This window comes from Botryllus schlosseri, chromosome 11 (genome assembly GCF_051294905.1).
Source record: "Botryllus schlosseri isolate E-star chromosome 11, Bs_hap1, whole genome shotgun sequence".
NCBI classification, from domain to species: Eukaryota; Metazoa; Chordata; class Ascidiacea; order Stolidobranchia; family Styelidae; genus Botryllus; species Botryllus schlosseri.
Window position 1 is genome coordinate 15923455 of NC_137246.1, and position 16264 is coordinate 15939718.

A 16264-nucleotide genomic window follows, 5' to 3' on the forward strand; every position below is an offset into this window, starting at 1 on the left:
ATCTACCCAAGCAATGCTGGAAGGCAAATGATATATAGATTCCTACCGCATTCTTCACTTTGAGGTTATCTTTGGCGTTATCGTTATTAATTTGCTTAAGTAAACATATATTATTATAAATATTTATGTTTGCAGGGAGATCTACCGGAGTATCGTGATACCATGAATTTTTAGTAGATCAATCAATTGCTTCATTATTACATTAAATTTAATAAGTATGCCGCATGATTGTAGGCTATATACAAGTCAGATTTTTGCGACAAAATCATTTCCATTTCCACCAGAAGTTCGTTTTCAAAGTTTGTACCGCTTAACCCGCGTCTACCATAAGGAAATCGGGACAATATCATACCGTCATAAAGTTGTCACCAAGGTTATGGCTAACCCGGTGTCATTAGTCTAATACAGTGGTTCTCAACCGGGGGTCCGCGGACCCCTGGGGGTTCGCGAAGCAATTTCAGGGGGTCCGCGAGACCTCTAAATTTATGAAATGATTCATAACCTACACTGTAAATTCTGAAGTGTTGCTCAACACGGAAAATTGAACACGAAACGTGATCCAAAAATTGAACGCCTAGAAGTGTTGCGAAGTGTTTAAATTAAAAGTGTTTACCTAAAAAGTGTTCAGCCTCAAAGTGGCTGGTTGACTAGTCACCGGAACGCAGGGCTCAAAATAAAATCAGATTTTATTGATTCATGAATAGATGACGCTTATAATACCCAACCTGGGTGATTAAATACGTGCAAACATTGAAATTTCCAATAGCTGCTGTGACAGGGTTTCATAAATTCAGATCAGCAGTTGAAACCGTTTCCGGAATAGTCCATGAAATCACGAACATCACAAATGATCAAGAGCAAACTCACTACAAATATCATGCAACTCGTTCAATCATGAAAATGAATGCATAGGGAATTAGGGATAGTGATAACAAAATATCATTTAGTATCTTTAACTTTCGTGACAATGGCATGGAATCAAATTCATTGGTTATGTCCGTTAACGGAAAACATGATCAACACAAATCATTAAAACATATTTATAATTGATCAAATTATGGCTTGTAAATTTCTAATTTTATTGTAAAAAATCAAACAATGAATATATCAGTTTCACTACCACTACCACGATAAACAAGTAACAAAGTATTTTTTTACTCTTAATGAAATTGGGCCTGCTAACCATGCATCAAAAATATTCTTGGGCTTGCATTACAAGGATTTATATCAGGTTAATGCCGATCACTTTTGTTTAAATAACAAAGAAATCGTTTCTTTCAGTCCATACAAATTTTGCAGATTTACAGAAAAGATTTTGTTGTTATTTGCCAGTCTGCTGCAAAATATGAAATCTGGAAGTCATTAGGGCACTGGTTCATGAACATATTTGGACACGCCCCGTTATGATAGCAAAAAAAATTCACACACCCCTTATCGTCGTATCATGAAATTAAAAAAAGCAACCAGAACGCTAAAAATCCCAACTGATAGTTGGATGGCAGTGACGGTAATAGTTGTTGATGAGAGAATATTCAAATATTAAATTCTGACCATACACAGAGAAATAAGTAGAAGCTGCCATGTGCGAAAAAGATTTTAGTTGACAGCGGGTTCACGCCCCTTCAAATGCTTTCTCCTGTTTGAGAACCACTCCTTCAGGGTATGACAATCCAATGCATAGTAGCTCAAAACGTCAACAATGTTTCTGAATACTTCATTTTCACTGAAGCAGTTTTATATTCTTGGCATCAGCTACAATCCAGGATCGGTCAATCTCTGATTCGTGGCGTGCCATGATGTTTGCTTCTTTTCTACTGGTCGACTCCAAGTTGTGCTCCCTGAAAATGTGATTAAATTCCAAAGTTTTGAATATGTCAATGAAAATTCTAAATTTTATGCAGAAATAAATATAAATATTTCACACATGCAGGTTACACAAGCGCAGGAAAGGCGCTCGGGTACATGTGAAATGCTATCACCGAGAAGAACTAAAATTCGCATAACGACTAATAAAAATATCTTGAATTAGGTCCGCGCTTTTTTCAATTCGGCCATTTTGACATTTACATTGACATTCAGACGCACAGGCCACAGTGAGAATGCAGAACTGTAACTCAGGATGAAATTTATAGCAGAACGTCTATGTACGTCTACGAACGGTCTATGTATATTTGTATGGTCCACAAAACAGAAAGATTACGATACCTGTTTCAATAAGACATGCGCTTGGGTCTTGGATTGTATTTGCTTGTCTCTCAATTTGGCTTGGAGAAGAAGACAGTTGACTTCATCAACCTCGTTTTGCTGAAAATGTAATTGATTGCAAACAAGATCCGAAAATAAATATAGTAGAATCGTTATTCCTATGGGTTTGGATTTCCATTACAATAATTGACCAGACAAAGGACACATTGATAGTCTTTAGTAAAGACTTTGTGACATCTTATCGAAGGTGTTGAATACTTTTCCTTCATTGCAGTAATTGTAATTGTTCTCAATCTTTCAAAATACTTCCTTCCTGATTAAATTTAATTAACGAAATTATTTGGAATTAGCATGGTGTTTGCTTCTTTTCTACTGGTCGACTCCAAGTTGTGCTCCTTGAAAATGTGATTAAATTCCAAAGTTTTGAAGATGTCAATGAAAATTCTAAATTTTATGCAGAAATAAATATAAATATTTCACACATGCAGGTTACACAAGCGCAGGAAAGGCGCTCGGGTACATGTGAAATGCTATCACTGAGAAGGACTAAAATTCGCATAACGACTAATAAAAATATCTTGAATTAGGTCCGCGCTTTTTTCAATTCGGCCATTTTGACATTTACATTGACATTCAGACGCACAGGCCACAGTGAGAATGCAGAACTGTAACTCAGGATGAAATTTATAGCACAACGTCTATGTACGTCTATGAACGGTCTATGTATATTTGTATGGTCCACAAAACGGAAAGATTTCGATACCTGTTTCAATAAGACATGCGCTTGGGTCTTGGATTGCATTTGCTTGTCTCTCAATTTGGCTTGGAGAAGAAGACAGTTGACTTCATCAACCTCGTTTTGCTGAAAATGTAATTGATTGCAAACAAGATCCGAAAATAAATATAGTAGAATCGTTATTCCTATGGGTTTGGATTTCCATTACAATAATTGACCAGACAAAGGACACATTGATTGTCTTTAGTACAAAAAACTTTGTGACATCTTATCGAAGGTGTTGAATACTTTTCCTTCATTGCAGTAATTGTAATTGTTCTCAATCTTTCAAAATACTTCCTTCCAGATTAAATTTAATTAACGAAATTATTTGGAATTAGCACGAAATGGGAAATGATCTCAATTTGATGTTCCAAGTATAGATCAGTAAGCAGTAGTTTAAATACAAGTTACCCCAGCTCTTTACATTCAACAACACCTCTGTTCAGGGCTGTGGAGTCGGTAAATTTTACCACCGGCTCCGGCTCCGACTCCACACATTTTCAATATACCGACTCCGACTCCTGAGTTCTTAAACGTACCGACTCCGACTCCTGGGTCTTTAAACGTACCGACTCCGACTCCAGCATTATTACCAATTTACTTCGAAAATCATATGCCACATCGTCGGTTGAATGACTATCATACAACCATTAAACATATGCAAACATATGATTAACTGTGGCATGCTAAATTGTTTCATTGTGGCACAACTCGAATTATCCACTTGCAATTAACATGAAATAAAGATTTGCTAAATATCCTTCCTTATTCAAGTTTTTATAACATGGACTCTCTAATATCCTGAAATGTATGAATCATTCAAATATGGCAGATATCCAATCCTGTTTAATAAAAATGTAGATAAACAATCCAAGTGTAGCTCTTACGTATGACTCAGCAACTAATAAAGAAATTGAACTTACTAATTTTGTCATTGCACACTATCCTGATTACAAGCACATACAGTCTTACTGCTAACAATAGACATTGGTCAGAAATGGAATTTAGTTAAGTAGTCAAAGACCATAGCCTATGTCTAGTCTGCATGTACTTAATCAAGTATTCAAGGATTGGGACTTGCAGTCTTTCTTAATCATTTGTTCGACCCAAACAGCTAAGCTACACTACAAATATTTTTAATTTTGTCAAGTGGGGAGCACTCGCGCGAAAATTTTTTGCAAGATAACGACTGAATTAGGCTATAGCTATATCAAGAAATATGTCGCTATCATACATTGGGGGTCGCATCTGTATATCACTGGGCTCATTTGGCAAGGACAGGATTATTCGACGTTTAGACATAGCAAAATCGATGGTATCAGTGAACATGCCTCTATCATTTTGTGCAAATGTTTTGTCGACGATCTCGCTGCGAGTGCACAAGCGAAGCCGTATCTCCTAATTGCGAATACACTTAGACTCAATTCTGTGAATAATACGTATTTAAAATTTTCAGAAGTGGGCTCAAATACTGAATGCAAGAAATCTAGTGACAATGAATCATGCGAAGTACCGAGAAAAATTTCAAGTCCAATAAATCTGCTATGAAATATTCTACTTCATGGTCATATACGAAGATCTGGGATAAATGTAGCTGGCCCCTGGATACGTCAATGCGTCAGAACTGTTGTTTTAGTCATCATCAAATTTCGCGGTCATGCTAATCAAATTTTGGTTGGCCTTGCGATTGTACCTGATGTCATAAATAATTTCGAGAATTACCTCGCAGGCCACACCTAACCTTCTCGTGTGCCAAATTTGGCCTTCGTGCCACGGGCTGGCCGCACCTGATCTGCATGTATGGTTAATAATAACAGTGGTTGGTGGTACATAAAAATTCTATTGAAAATTCTTTGAAAGCAAATGTTTTCATGATAGAGAAGTTGGAGTCGGAGTCGAAGTCATAGTCATTCTCACAAACTCCAACTCCGACTCCAGTCAGTATTTTCCCACCGACTCCGACTCCAGCTATTATAGTTTTCACGACTCCGACTCTATCAAGCGAAAATTACCCCGACTCCGACTCCACCGACTCCACAGCCCTGCCTCTGTTCAATGTACACAGATCAAGCCTCTCTTCAGCTCATATCGCATATATAGATAGTTATTAGGAAAATTAGGACTGCAAAAACCAGCACATTACATGATCAATGGTGATATATGAAATGAGTAAATAGACTTACATGATCACATGTTTCCATGGGTTCTTGAGGCAAAAGTATTATCGCAAAAGATGACTGCACCGGCACAAAATCCGTTCAGATGACTCCTCACGTCACTATCAACATTGTCTGTTAGCACACGCACGGTAGAACCAGGGGGTCTCTTCGAAGAGTCGACACCAGTTGGATGAATTTGAAGATCAATCCAAGACTGTTGAAAAGAAAATACTTGTTTCAAAAATTTGCAATACAAGGGAACTATTCAATATTCGAACAGCTTCTCCGAGGTGCAAAACTTCAATATAAAATTGAATAGTATATGCATATTGAAATGAACCCGAATATTTTCGGCTGAGACTCGTCAGGGGTAATCGTCAGTAACTAGTAGAGAACTCGAAAGAACGTTGTACATCAACAATCGTATCACAAAATATCACGTCACCGGCATTCAGTATTACGCAGATATCACACTGGATACATTTGTATGTGACAAAAGGGTGTCTTTCATAGAACAAATAATTATTGTAATGGAAAGTTGCATGTGACCGTACCACCAATTTTTCTACAGCACGAGTAGCATACTTTCCTGGATTGTTAATCATTTTAGTGGAATTTTACCAGCAAACATTCATAAAAATAACCAAATGCAGCAGAATCAAATTCATTATCTAAGGATATACCAGTTTACTTACGAAATACCGCGATGCTTACCAGTATTTAAAACAACAAATGCATTTCAAGAAGGTGCCAATTGCAATACATACTACCTGCACATTAGGGTATTTTTCATATTCTTTCCATCAGCCGCAACCCAGGCTTGATGAGTCCCTGATTCGTGGCGTGCCATGGCGGATCTTTTTTTTACTGGTCAAATCCAAATGCTGCTCCTAGAAAATACGAAACATTACAAAGGAAAATTGTAAATTTGATGCAGAAGTAAATATAAATATTTCACACAGATAGGTTACAGAAGCGCAGGAGAGGTGCTCAGCCCCCCAGGTTGAGAACCACTGACCTAGCCCATTATAGTTCAGTAAGCAATAGTTAAAGTACAAGTTACACGAGCTCATTACGTTTAACTACATCTCTGTTCAGTGTAAACAGTTCAGGATACACTTTACTGTGCAGTGTACACAGATGAAGCCTTTTTCAGCTCATACCGAATAGCCCGTAAGCTACTCTGCGAGATAGTTCGTGAGAAAAGTAGGACTGCAAAAGCCAGCAAATTACATAATCAATGGTGATATATAAAATGAAAAAATAGGCTTACATAATCACATGTATCCATGGGCTCTTGAGACAAAGGTCTGTATCACATAAGATGACTGTGCCGGCACAAAACCCGTTACGAACGACTCCTCACGTCACTGTCAACATTGTCTGATAGCGCAGGCACGGTAGACCCAGGGGGCTCCTTTTAAAGAGTGGACATCAGTTGAACGAATTTGAGGATCAATCCAAGACTATTGAAAAGAAAATATTTGTTGCAAAATTTCGCAATTCAATTGAACTGCTCAGTAATCACGCAGATATCATACTGGATACAGTTTTTTTTTCTGCAATAAGTTGTGCGTGACAGAAGGGTGTATTTCATAGAATAATTGAGTAATGGAATGGAAAGTTGCACATGACGTTACCACCAATTTTACTCTGGCACAGTTAGTATACTTCCTGGATTGTTAACAATTTTTGTGAAATTTTACCAGTAAACTTTCATAAAAATCTTTATCACAAAGATAACCGATTGCAACAGAATCAAATTCATTCTCTAAGGATATACCAGTTCACTTACAAAACAACGTTATGCTTACCAGTATTCCATACAGCAAATGCATTTCAAAAAGGTGCCAAGTTCAATACATACTACCTGCAAAATAGAGTTTAGTTCAGTTACCGTATCACAATAAACTCAGAAAAGTCAAATTTGGGGATTGGGCAAAACAAATACTACCCCTTGTGATCCATGGTTTGTTGAAAAGATTGTTTGTTTGGCTGTGCTATTATTGGGGCGATTTTTTGGACGTAAAAAGGTAAGATTTTGACTAAAAAATTCAAATTCACACATATTTTGATGATGAAAAACTTAATTTTGACCCCATGTACTTAAATTAGGTTTTTCTCACATAGTGTTAGAATTGTATTACCAGAACTTATCTTTATTTCTGGCTGGAGCTCTCTGTTCTTCCGAAGTAATTTGATCTGAAAAAATCTTTTAGCATGAAAATTGACAAATTTTTACATGAAAAAGAACTTATTTTATCGAAATCTGGACCCATGAATAATTCTAGTATTAGTTACATCTCGTATTATGGTAGAAATAATTAAAAATTTGTTGTAGTACAACGAAAGATACTTTCCTACATTTTCGGGTAGAAAGTGTCTGTCCTAACTAAGTAGCTTGGCAAGAATGAAGAAAGAACGTTCACCAGCTGCAGTTGTTGGCCGGCAACACTGAAGTTGTGCGTACACTGCACTCTCTCTCTCATTATGACAAAATTGTCTACATTGCAAGTATTCATCATACGGTTTTTAATCGAAGAACTAATGCCCACGCAGTCTTGCTTCAGTTAGGATAGTGCAATAGGCTACGTTGAGTATTTGTTTCATTTGACAGTTTATGATTCACAATTAGCAGACGATGGTCCGTCTACAACGGTAGGACTATAAAGTAGGCTACAAGATGTAAATTGTAAAATGATAAGTTCACCGACAGTGCAATCATCTATGATACAAACGAAATGCAAGTTGCCAACAAAATTTTGATTTTGTAAAGAATTTTGGCAATTTTTGACCTAACGGTACAATTTTGACAAAATTCTGACCTATTTTGACATTTCAAAAATCGCTTTAGTTAACACCTTACCACTTGGAATAAACAGTAGGCCTACAGTGTAAAACGTGTTGCAGTTGAAAAACAATCAAAACCGTTGCATGACTGTCATACCGGCATTCAATTGCTGACATTGCAGTACTTGTCCACAATGGACCACAATATCGCCTACATAGTGATATTTCAGTGTGGATAGAGAGAACATCCCTTTATCCATATGTCAAAAAAGTTAATTTTATAGCAGCTTCCCATCAGTACCGTAGTACTGGACCTGGTCGCAGCCTGGTATATTATCAGATTCGAAGCTCGATCATCCAGCAATAATATCAGACGAATCATATACTACAAAACATATAAAGAACATTCTTATGAATAAGGGATATGAGTAGCCTGCTAAAACATCTAAAACAAACGACGTTACTGCAATGTCAAAACGAGTTAATTTTATGACTATTCTCACATTACATACATTCAATAACATTTACCGCATCTCCATACCTTACAGTACATGGAATTTATGATCCTTTACGCCATCAGGTAGCAGAAACTGCTTCAATATATCCATTTCGCCAAGTTTTTTCGTGTACCTTACTCTCTGCCTGAAGCCTGACGAACCACCAATTCAAATCCAAACTGAAATCGAGCGCGCTCTACCGCGACGAAGGTTGTGACCCCTCTGCGTCACAGGGAAATCATCATCATTGATTTATTAGCAATTTTATCAGTTCAATACACCACAAAAAAAAATGCGATACAATGAAAAGACAGGAAGGTGTCGAAGCGACAAGGAGCAGTCTATTGAATCTGACACCCACCTTGGCCTAGGCGATGTAAAGAGGAGGCATGCACACTGAATGAAAGTAAAGAAGATAGTATAGAAAAAGAGAGCGACAATAAATAGGGCGGCATGTCATGGGAAGCGAGCTCGATAGGTCGTGGTCCGGTAATCTTGAGGATGGACTGTATTTATTTTGTAGTAATTGCTTGTATTTCGACTTGAATGTGGACATGCTCGTCGACTGTCGGATGGCCGGCGGGATATGAAATATGTATATTTCATTGAAATATTACCCTTAAACTTAGTGTTGGGTCAAGTGAGTAATATTATTTTACATATACCATGATTTAATGTGATCTCCAAACGTAGCGATGGTTTATGAATGCAAAATTGATGATAAATTACCAAGTATAAATTTTCTTGAAACTAAGCCGCAGTGACGAAGTGTTACATGTAAACGGAGAAATACGCAGAAGCGTTGCGACGATAATGGCCCAATGCGTTTATATGCCCAAAAAGTGTGTCTGTACGCAGAAAAAAGTGTTATGAAGTGTTCAATACGACCTTGCGGATTTACAGTGTAATTTTTATTTTGTTTTTAAAGTAGAGAAAGCATAAGGCAGTTTTCCTCCACAACTGGTAAAACCTCATTACTCACATCATCAGAATAATCTTCTGACATGAGATATCTTACTGTGAACATTCATTTTTATTGCCAAATTGCCAATAACCTACTGATACAAACAACATTGCTATTTAGAGACGTTTTGTTGGGGTTTGTGGAAAAAATAAAAATATGGAGATAGTAATGTCAACTAGGCTGACTTGGTGAATGTTTGAGAAACCTTTTCGATTTAAAGTTGTCGGTGTCATCAAATTAGTGAACAGTCGTATGAAATAAAAACTCCTGAAGTAGTTTCCCTATTTTTCCCCAAGAAGGGATTGAGACCTCGCCACGAAATACATTTATTCTGTGATATACATAACCACTTGCAGTGACTTAAAAAGCCTAGAAATGACAGTGGGTCGAGCTGAAATTTTACGGCAAAAGAACCGATGAAAGCCTGGAAGATAAATAGATTGAGAGAGTGCAAGAGAATTTGACCATGGAAAAATACATCGAACTGTGTAAAATATATCCTGTCGTGGAGCACAAAGCCCTAAAATAGGCAATAAGCACCAACGTCGTGTGTTGTAATAATAATAATATTAATAACACCACCCCTATTCCAGAATAACTTCAAGGTGATATGCCTGATAAAAATGACTAGGCTGGACGTGATATGTTCATTAAAAATATGTTTCATCATCATGGTGCCGTAAATGTGGCGAGAACATCAACAGTGTCGTCGGAAGCCTTACTCGTTATTACTGTAGCGTACCGCTCCATGATTAACCTATAATTACCCTCGCTGATCACTGATTATGTTACTGCTACGTCTTGTTGTGATGCACTCTTTTATGTGAGTCGCTTTTAGTCACCGTCGGAAGAACATCGCCGTTACGCTAACCTGTCAGCGTTATCTGCACCGAGCCGCGGACCAAGAAGAACGCGCGCCTACGATCAGAGCACGTTATAACATTACATTAGCCTCTATCTGTCTTTGTGGAAAGGGATTCTCGGCACTCGTTCATATCACCACTTCCTTCAAGAAATACCTCGGCAAAATTAGCTTCGAAATAATAAAAGTCTACCCAATTTCTACATAAATAGTATAGTGTTATTTTCAAGAAAAGTCATTTTGTTGCTGTTCATCACAAGCATACTGTTCATATTCGCACAAAACAGATGACGGTCGCACCATAATTGTGCTAAATTTGAACTAAAACTTTCGGGGGTCCGCGAAGGTCCATCACGGTGAAAAGGGGTCCGCGAAGTCAAAAAGGTTGAGAACCACTGGTCTAATAGTTTGTTTCCTCAAAATTCCTTCTGGAACTTTTCGTATACTATCGCGGAAACTTACACAGTTACACACGCATATAAAGGCCATTGCTTGTACGGCTAGTGTTTCTCAGGTTTAGTAATTTGCCACAATGTTTAACGCAATTACTAGCTATCTAGGTATTTCAGAACAACACGTTTTCCGTTGATCAATAAGGAGTTAAATGCATCGGATTGACCATCATAGAATCTTGTATAAGGATAACATATCCCGAAATGCTTCAAGATAAAGGGAGAAGTCGAGACCGTGTATTGAATAGGAAGTGGGAATTTAACCTTTTGTAGGCAATGACTATTGATTATGTCATGTGATCGTACGATTACACCATATGTGTTCAACACAGCGAGTGGCGCAATCGGCGAAGTTTTTGTTTCTTTATTGTCAGGACAAATAATGATAGGTTGCTCGGCGGATATGTCGCGTATTATGGCAAATCACGTGGTGCGCCTGGCAGCCTATATATAAAGCGCGATGGGTTTGTGAAATTCAGAGATTTCTTGTCGTGATGTGAGAGGGTTCAACATGGCGAGTCTCAGGTCTCTCACCTCGCTTCCATCGCAACGATTTTCAAGATTCAAGGATAAATACAGATAACATTTGCTAATGCTACGCTTTCATCGTTTCCTGGTCAGCATTCATGCTGGCCAACAATTCCAATTCGCCCTCTCACACCGGTTCTTGGTCTGATCACCCACAGCGGCCGCGCGGACATTCTTAAGAATGCATTGCGGCGGGTGTGAAGTCCCAAGGGCCACCGTTTGGTTGATAAGTGTTTACAACTCAGCGTGTCAATTTGCTGAGCGGTAAGACGCCTATACGTTGGACCTTGTGGAATAACTTCGTGATGCGGACTGGTGACAAAGGAAATATCAGTTTACTCCGAATCAGCGGTCTGATATAAGACATTATTCTTGAAATAAGCATGCGATATGCAATCAGTAGAGTCATATTATCACGTTCTACTGTAACGGAGAGAGAGAGATAGAGAGAGAGAGAGAGAGAGCAGATCTTTCTACATAACTCTGGTGATGAATTTGTTGCGATATTTAGTGGTAAAAGAAAATAGTTGCCCGACACCATGGAAGTGTCATATATACAACCACTCATACTCCTAAACAAGCAAACGATGTAGAAAATCGAGTTTTTAAAAATAATGTATATTTACAGTTTACAAGCTTCTCTCTAAAACTAAATCTGATCGACTCTGTGTTTACAAATGTATCGCTGCATCATTCAAGCTTTACCTAATCGATCAGCTATTCAAATAGTATAGCGTTAGTCACATGATTACGGGATAAAATAGCAGTAAACTATGACTACCAATGAATACATTCATGCCTACGGGTTACGGCACGTTGGTGATATATCAAAACATTGCTACGTAACTAGAGAAGATCTTTCATGCAATCCAAGGTCGGTGTATAACTGAAAACCACGTCGTTTAAAAATATCTTCCTATCATTTCTTTGCATCATAATCTTCTGGCGTTCTGAAAAGATGAAATTATATTGCACTCTAAACTACACTGCAATGTATGAGTAATCTGACTCGTCGTTCATCATTAAGGTTGCATTTAAAACAAAAATCAATTTAAAACAAGCATGTTTAAAATACGGCCATTCATTCAGATATGTTTTATGTACCATTTCGTCAATAACCTTCAAATATGACGTCACAAGGGATTGGTATTGTCCTTAACAATTGTACTTGAAAATGTAGGGTCGACGACGGTCGACGGTCATCATCATCAGACATCCATCCCGTTTCCATGATACAAACCAGGGCTGTGGAGTCGGTAAATTTTACCACCTACTCCAACTCCGACTCCACACACATTTTCAATGGACCGACTCCGACTCCTGAGTCTTTAAACGTACCGACTCCGGCTCCGACTCCGACTCCTGAGTCTTTAAACCTACCGAATCCGAATCCGATCCCAACTCCAACAATATTACCAATTTATATCGAAAATTATATACCACAGTGATGGTTAAATGACTATCATATAACCATTAAACAGATGCAAACATTAACGACGGCATGCAAAATTGTTTCATTGTGGCACAGCTCGAATTATATTCACTATGCATGAAAGATTGCCTTTCTAAATTTCCTTCCATTTTAATATTTTATCAGTTTTTATAACATGGACTCTCTAATAACCTAATATGTGTGAATCATTCAAACACGACATATAATCCCATCCTGTATAATTAAAATGTAGATAAAACAATCGAAGTGTTGCTCTTGTGTATGCGTCAGCAACTAATACAGAGATACATCTTACTAATTTTACCATTGCACATTGTACTGATTACAAGCACACAGACTCCCACTACTAAATGATATTGGTCATAAACGAAATTTTGGAAGTATAGTCAAATAGCATATGTCTAGTCTAAAAATGCTCTTAGTCAAGTATTGAAGGACTAGGACTTGCAATCGTTCTTAATCATTTGTTCGACACAAGCAGCTAAGCTATACACCACAAATATTATTAATTTTGTCAAGTGGGAAGGAGCGTTTGATTATATTTACATCAATTTTACAACCAGACGGTATATTTGCTCTGTCTGCCACAATATCATGGTATAATTAAAAAAATTGCATCATTTGTGACCGCATCGCGAATATGCATAATGCTTCTTTCTTCCTCTATGCAACTGAATTGTAATTTGCAAATAATGTCTAATTCTATCTATGTCAGGGGTGTCCAACCTTTTCGACCAAAGGGCTACATGAGATTTACGAACCATCGCGCGGGCAACTTGAATGTTGAAAACCTATTTTTAAGTCGCCCGATAGAAACGAACCGAATTCGGTAACATTGAAAACAAGACATATATGACTACGCTTTAAAATCGTTAACAATTATGTCATGAAAACTCAATGTGCAACTGTACAGTGTGCAGTCATGCCCTGGTCGCGCGAAACAAGAAATTTTTTCAAAAGTAGTAAATTAATTCGATAAATTCGATGAATGAATTCGATAAATTCGATGAATGAATTCGATAATTCAATAAATATATATTGGGGGTCGCCTCTGTATAGAAATGGGCTCATTTGGCAAGGACAGGAGTATTTTGCGTTTTAGAAATAGCAATATTGACGGTTTCGGTGAAAATACCTCTGTCATTTTGTGCAGATGTTTCATCGCCGAAGATCTCGCTTCGAGCGCACGAGCGAAGTCGCATGTTGGACGACACGTTATCTCCTAGTTGTGATTATAGTTGGAATCATTTCTGTACATTACGCTTATTTATAAGTTTCCGCAGGGTTTCCAATACTAAATGCAGGAAATGTGACAATAAATCATGCGAAGTGTTATGAAAAATTTCAAGTCAAATAAATCTGCTACGGAATATTTTACTTTATGGTCATATAGGAAGATCTGTGATGAATGTGGCTGGCACTTGGGTACGCCAATGCGTCGAAACTGATGTTTTAGCCATCATCAAATTTCCCGGTCAGGCCAATCAAATTTGTTGGCCCTGCAATTCTACCTGATGTTATATCTAATTCCGAAAATTACCTCGCAGGCCACACAAAACCTTCTCGCGGGCCACATTTGACCTGTGCGGGGGGGGGGGGCGCGTTCTGGCCGCCCCTGATCTGTATTGTTACTAATAACAGTGATTGATTTTACATAAAAATCCTATTATCGTTATTATTAGTAATTTAAAGATATATTTGAAAGCAATTGTTTTCATGATAAGGAAGTTGGAGTCGGACTCGAAGTCAGGGTATTTTTCACAAACTCCGACTCCGACTCCAGTCCATATTTCTTCCACGACTCCGACTCCAGCCACTACAGTTTTCACGACTCCGACTCCATCAAGCGAAAATTAGCCAAACCCCAACTCCGATTCCACAGCCCTGATACAAACTAGGCCTACGTGTTACAACTGTTGAACCGGCGACGATTTCGGGGTTCCAACCATTCCATGTCGCATAAGTCGACTGTATCTGGTGAAAGATGTCCGAAGGGTCATACTGCGTGTTTTTTTCTAAAGTATATTTATAAATAGTTTTTTTTCAAATGGCATTGGTTTAAAACAGGGATCTCAAACTTAAATGTGATCGCGGGCCGCAGCAATAATAATAGGGGTATTCATATCCGATGTATTTCCAAGTTGGCCATATTTGACGGCCGACCCTGCATACCGGTATTCTACACACATTGTGAAAATGTGATTTATTATTGTGAATTTACGCCTGGCACGAAAGAAATCAAATTTTTAGATATTTGAATAAAATTGCTGTTGTATAGGCATACTTGGCATAGTCTGTCAAAGCTATCGCGTTATAATTTTGCTGGTAGCGGACATTTGACGTGCCACACTAATAGGTAGAATATTTTAGAATTTAGCAAAGATTGATCTGATATCAGAGCATTGGAGCTTAGTAGGGCCTACAGCCTAATCCGGGTTTCGGGCATACTCCAATAACTAGGCCAGTGGTTCTCAACTTTTTTGATCTCGCGGCACCCTTTGAAAATGAAAAATAGTTCGCGGCACACCATCACAGTGGTTCTGAACTTTTTTGGCTTACGGCACCTGCAAACTACCGGAATACTTATTACCACCCAGTAGTAACGCCGACTAATGTGACTAATTCTGCAGTCAATCCAAAAATTTTCTGTGCTCCCTTTTTTTTTAAATAAACTAAAAGTAAACTTTTGTACGAAAAGCGTCCATCATATAGCCTAGCTTACTAAGCCGTGATAGAAAGTCGTCGTTTTCCACGGGCCAGAATATCGTTCCTTCGTGAGTACAACAAACAAGGGGTCATTTTGATATAGGCCTACGACCTCACAGAAACTTGGGCAGCCTTAGACACGATTTCATAAGATTTGTTTTACAATAAATCTTCTCACTGCCGGACTGGGTCGAAGAGGTAGAGTACGACCGCCGCTAACGAATACGGAGGCGTTGAGGTGCAGGTTATGCCAGGCTAAGCAATGTAAGCATGCATTTTCACGCAGATCGTTAGCACACTTGAGGATAGTCATTCCTCAATAGTTCTACCGGCATACACCCGCAGTTCAATAATACTTCCAACAAACAAGATTATAACCTCAGTGGTGAAGCCAAGAGGTTTGTTACCGGATATAATTTGATCAACCTTACTTCTCAGTACTCATATTCGTCGACAGTAACACAACGTTGTGCTACAAGCCTGCATTTTAACGGAAGTGCCGGCCCGATACCTAACAATCACAATGTGGATTGCCATGTTCGAAATTCGAATTTGTAAACGCGAACGTCAATTCCAAAGGATGTCATTTCTCGCTGGTGAGTGGGGGGAGACAATGAGGATTAGCAAACTGCATTGTCGTACAGGCGCCACTATGTCTGCTCTTCTCTTCTCTGCGTGTGATCAATCAACGAATTGTGCAAAACTGAATCCAGCCTTCAAGGCAAAGCGATCTGCCCGGTGAAGCGAATTCGAGGGGATATTGATTGCGGGCATAATATCAATTTTGATTTGTCAAATTTACATTGTACAAACTTCACATCAAGCTCAATTTAGATTATTGATCATTTGCTATAGACTAGAATTATTTGC

General features: G+C 38.3%; 1 long non-coding RNA gene across 7 annotated transcripts; it reads right to left on the reverse strand.

Annotated features, from left to right (window-relative positions):
• Window positions 1-668: 668 nt before the first annotated feature.
• LOC145450582 (uncharacterized) lies at window positions 669-8662 on the reverse strand. Of its 7 annotated transcripts, XR_013918528.1 has the most exons (9): window positions 8474-8662; window positions 7290-7344; window positions 6957-7012; window positions 6416-6608; window positions 5913-6032; window positions 5167-5356; window positions 2969-3067; window positions 2206-2304; window positions 669-1838 (listed from the first exon to the last, which is right to left on the reverse strand). It is a non-coding gene; the product is annotated as an uncharacterized LOC145450582 (long non-coding RNA). The 7 variants fall into 7 exon arrangements; XR_013918529.1 differs by lacking the exon at window positions 7290-7344; XR_013918527.1 differs by having other exon boundaries at window positions 6957-7344.
• Window positions 8663-16264: the final 7602 nt, after the last annotated feature.